At 41.0% G+C, this 5,015-nt stretch overlaps 1 pseudogene; it reads right to left on the bottom strand.

The window, feature by feature from the left end:
• Window positions 1-2,067: 2,067 nt before the first annotated feature.
• On the bottom strand, window positions 2,068-3,170 carry LOC121030237 (60S ribosomal protein L36a-like; annotated as a pseudogene).
• Between the last annotated feature and the right edge of the window lie 1,845 nt (window positions 3,171-5,015).

Below are 5,015 nucleotides of genomic sequence, written 5' to 3' on the forward strand. Positions count from 1 at the left end.
CCACAGTTGAGAACTTTTTACTGTGATGTAATATTGCATTGTGACTGCAGAAGGGCACAGTTGGGTTCAAGGCCACGTTTGGCTTTGGTGAGTGGAGGTTTTGGTTCAGCTCTTAAAACCATGAGATGCCCTTTTCTCTGACCGTGAGATTAGCCCTGCCAAATCATAAATGATTGCAGACCAAGACTTTTAGTGAAAGGAAAATCTTATGTAGACAAGATGAGTTTTGAATTCCTAAACACTAGGAATTCAATTCATACAAAATCAGTGTCTTTTGGGAAAATGGCTCCTTTCTTGACCACTTCTGAATTCTCCCTCTGTTGTCTGGATCATGGGGTTCAATAAAGACTCAGGTGCAAAGATGGGGCTCACGTGTCATAGGTAGGGCTCCTCAGGACCCAGACCTGTTTCTGTCAACTATTTGCTTGTCTGTTAAGCAACCTAATAGGATCAAAGGATGATTTGTTTTAAAGCAGGTATGTTGTTTTGAGTGGGCAACCTTTAGCCATTCTCCTGTGGGAAATGTTAACATCTTAAGCCATCAAAAATTATATAGTATGTATGGTAATTGCTTCATAAACTGATAATTTCCCCCTCCTCTTCTTCCCCTCCCTCAGTACGGGCCATAGTGGTTTGAACTGTGTCCTCCAAAAAGATATGTTGAAGTCCTTATCCCCAGTATCTGGGAATGAGACTTTATGTGGATATTGGGTTTTTACAGATGTAATTAGTTAAGGATCTTGAGACAAAATCATCCTAGATTTAGAGTGAGCCTTGTATACAATGACTGGTATCTTTATTTATTTTTTATAAGAAAGAATTTTTTAAAGTTTTTTTTAATCTATTTACTTATTTTGAGAGAGAAAGAAAGAGAAAGAGAGACCTAGTGTGTGAGCAAGGAGGAGCAGAGAGAGAGAGAATCCTGAGCAGGGTCTGCAACTTACAGTGCAGAGTCTGATGCGGGGCTCAAACTCATGAACAGTGAGATTGTCATCTGAGCTGAAATCAAGAGTCAGATGTTTAACTGACTGAGCCACCCAGGTGCCCCAATGACTGGTACCTTTATAACAGGAGAGGAAACAGAAAAGGAGCCATGTGAAGAGAGGGGCAGAGACTGGAATGGTGGCACTACAAGCCATGGCCGCCTGAAGACTGCCAGGAGATAGCAGCAGACTAGGAGGAAGCAAGGAAAAAATCAGCCCCTAGAGTCTTCAGAAAGAGCATGGCCCTGCTGACACATTGGTTTGGGACTTTAACTTCCAGAACCGTGAGAGAATAAATTTCTGATGTTCTCAGCCACCCAGTCTGTAGTAATGTGTTATGGTGGCCCTAGGAAAGTAAGGCATTGACCAATCCCATAAACCCATCCAGATCACCAACAATATTTCATTTAGACCATAACCCAAAGCCAGGTCAGAGAAACAAGGCACTGATATCATAGTCAGGAATGGTTTCTAAGTCTAGCCTAAGGTAAAAGCAAAAGTCCAGGGGCGCCTGCGTGGTTCAGTCAGTTAAACATCTAATTCTTGATTTCAGCTCAGGTCACGATTTCAGGGTTTGTGAGTTCAAGACCCACATCACACTCTGTGCTGGCAGTGCAGGCCTGCTTGGGACTCTTTCTCTCTCTCCCTCTCTCTCTCTCTCTCAAAATAATTAAATAAGCATTAAAAAAAAAAAGCAAAAGTCCAAGTAATCGTATGTAGAGAAAAGACAAAAGTTGGTAAGATTGCCAATTAGTACTATTATTTTGGAAGATAGTATGACTTTATCTTGTAAAGCTGAAGATGTGCACAACCTTTCACTGAGCATGGCCACTGCAAAGGAGAGAGACTGTTGCACATGAAGACAAGTGCAGGAACTTCTAGAAACATCATTGTTCCTAGTAGGCACAAACTGGAAAGAATCCAAATGTCCATCAACAGCATATCGATATGTGAAATGTACAGTATACTTAGAAGAGGAATGTTATTCAACAGCGGACGTTCATTGATAAACCACAGCTACCTGCAACTAACTGAATGACTGTTTTTTTGAGTAAAAATATCACTGTATTTATTTTCATACACATAATGTTTCTACAGTGTCAACATCTTCCTCTCAAAAGCAGAACAGAAGAATCCCAAAGCTTAGAACTGGATCACTTGACCCTTTTTCTTCTTAAAACCTCCCAGTTCAAAATGCTTACATCTCTTAATGGCCGGCATCCTCTTGGGCCCGAAGGTAGGTTCAACACACTCAAGCCTCAGCACAATCTTCTTTGTGGTTTCAGCCTTCTTCAGGAAAATTGGCTCCTCCTGGCCACACTGCTTCTGATCACAGCGCCTCCTTCCCTGGGCATACGGTGAATCCTTGCCCTTCCCATACTAGGTCATTTTGTGAGGCTGATGTTTTCCTCACTTCTTACAGAAAGTCCTTTGGGTTTTAGGAACATTGATGATCTTTGCAGTAGCACTGGCAGCACAAAGAAAACGGGAAATTTGGCATCCACACTCCTCGCCTTGCCTCCCCTTGCTCATACCTAACAGGAAAGGGAAGAATAAATCTGAATTACTTTTTAAAACATAATGTTGAATCAAAAAAAAAAAAAAAAAGACAAGAGGAATGTATGCATGCTATGATTCCTTTATAGAAAATCCTGAAAAGAATTGTCAGCACTAAATTATTTAATTTGGAGATGCATAGTTGGGTAGTAAAACTATAAAGCAGACCAAGATAGCAATTCCCAGAACATTTAGGATGGTGGTTAACCCTAAGAGGGAAAGCAAGTAGTTATGATTAGGAAGAAGCATTCTGGGAGAGATGGGGGGCCGGGGGGGGGGGTTGTGGCGCTTCTAATACACCAGTGACAGTACACTGGTGACATTCTTTTTATTAAGCTGGATGGTGGTTTCATGGATGTTTATATTTTTATTTTCTATATGTTTATTCATTATAATTTCTTATATAGAGAATTTTTAAAATATTTTAAAGACTTTTTTTTTTGAAAAAAGATAAAGGATAATAAAGGAAAGAAAAGAACCCATAGAAGCTTTGGAAGCATAAATTGTTCTAATTCACCTTGAAGAAATGTGTATGTTTTCATTAGGTTTTTTCACATAACCTTTCCTGCTCGGATTTCCAGCCTGTCAGCTAAAGTCTTAGTCAAGGCATTTTCTGCTGAAATCCAAGATTCTGGAAAAGAAGAAGAATATGATGAAAAAGCTCAACAAATCTTAATTGTTGCCTGGAGGTCAGGCCACGTGGAGAATGTGGTATTTAGCTTTGCCACAGACAAGCTCCCCCAAGGCTGCTGAGTGGCTGGAGACCGGTGGAGGTGTAAGAGGGTGGTGAGCAAACAGACAGCACTTTGCATTTCCAAAGGGCTTTTCACATGGTCTCCTTGGAACCTCACCTTGCGAGAAGACCCTATTCCTTATATGTTACTGGTGAGACTGTTAAACTACAGAGAAGTTAAGGTACTTGTCCAAAGTGTCAAGTTAAGGAAAAGACAGGGCCAGAACTGGAAACTACGTTATCTCCACCCGAATGCAGTGACTTTTAATGGAGTTCAGTGGTAAATGTGGTGACACCAACACACGGTAGCAGAAGACTCAGTAGTACTAAATTGGCGTGATGGAAAAGTCTCAGACTCGGGATGTCAAGCCGTGGGCTGAGAGCCAGCAGACTCCAAGGGGCTGTGCAGAAGACAGACATGGTAAGCTAATCACGGTACATCGGAGGACGTTTGTATTTTGTAAGTCTTGAACCCACGGTGCAATCAAAAGACAAAATTCATATTGCTTGTGATGGTTTGTAGTGCTTAGCAAAATTCCCTGCTTTTCTTCCATGTGGTTGATATTCCATCCCCCCTAAATACTTACACCCTCCACGCCAAACCCCAGTTCTTTACAAACTCAAAGTGATGAATCACTTAGGAAAACATTTCGGATAAACAGACATAGTCAGATCTCTGTATGGACTTCATGCCGGAGAAAGTGAGCAGACCTTGACTGTTTCATATCACTGCCCTCGATGCCAATAAGTCGACCGTTCGCAATACTGCTTCTGGGCCCTCGTGTGGTTGCAACAGAGGATATAGGAAAAGATTGAACAAATATCATCGTTCTATCCTCAGTCCTGTCCTCAAAGCTTTTGCAAACTTAAGCAAACTATTTTTCATGATATCCTCCACAAACTGTGGAAGTCTACTGAAACTGTTCCTGGTACTGATACTTTGAGTTTGGAAGTTAAAAGGTAAAAGTCTGCATTCCTTAAAAGTTTTGGTAATGTAACTAAAATAAAACATAAGCCAAAATGAAACCAAAACTAAGGGCCCAGTCAGCATCAAAATGAATATATTTCTCTTGCTTTTCACAGTTGATTCTCTCATACATTGCACCTGAGAAGCAGGCCAGTGGGTTGCTAATTTTGTAGACTGGTAAAGCATCACTAAGATCATTAGAACCTGGGGGACAGAGACAAGGCAAAGATGGCATTGTAAAGGGAAGAGCACATGGTGGCAAAGGTGTTTGCTTATCTATTGAGCTGGGTATGATGCAGGGTCTGGACAAAATGCACCCTCTACTCTAACATGGGTCTGGGTGCCTGATGGATACATCAGAACAGCAATTCAGATCATCTCCTTCTTCCCCCTCTGACCTTCCCCTGAGAGTTTCCTCCATAGTACAAATGCACACGACTCCAACATCTAACATAAACCTTTTCCACATCATCATACTTCCACCAAAAATGAAATACAAGAAGAAAATGAGTTGAAACCCTTTGGAGAATTAGGAAGCTTTACATCTAGAGTTTATCTTTTAAATTGAAATGACACGTGTATCACATAATCGACATATAAAAAGAAGGCATTTAATTCATTTTTAAGAGTCTGGTGGAGTTTAAGGAAAGGCCATGGACAGAATGATTTTCACCTTGAGCTAGAAGCCAGCATGCCTGATGCGTATCACTCTGGTAGACAAAGGAAGTTTCATATTCCTTCTCTCAGTGTTTTGACTGCACATCTACATGTAAAT

Source organism: Herpailurus yagouaroundi, unplaced genomic scaffold, assembly GCF_014898765.1.
Source record: "Herpailurus yagouaroundi ecotype Mexico unplaced genomic scaffold, PumYag 140, whole genome shotgun sequence".
Classification (NCBI taxonomy): Eukaryota; Metazoa; Chordata; class Mammalia; order Carnivora; family Felidae; genus Herpailurus; species Herpailurus yagouaroundi.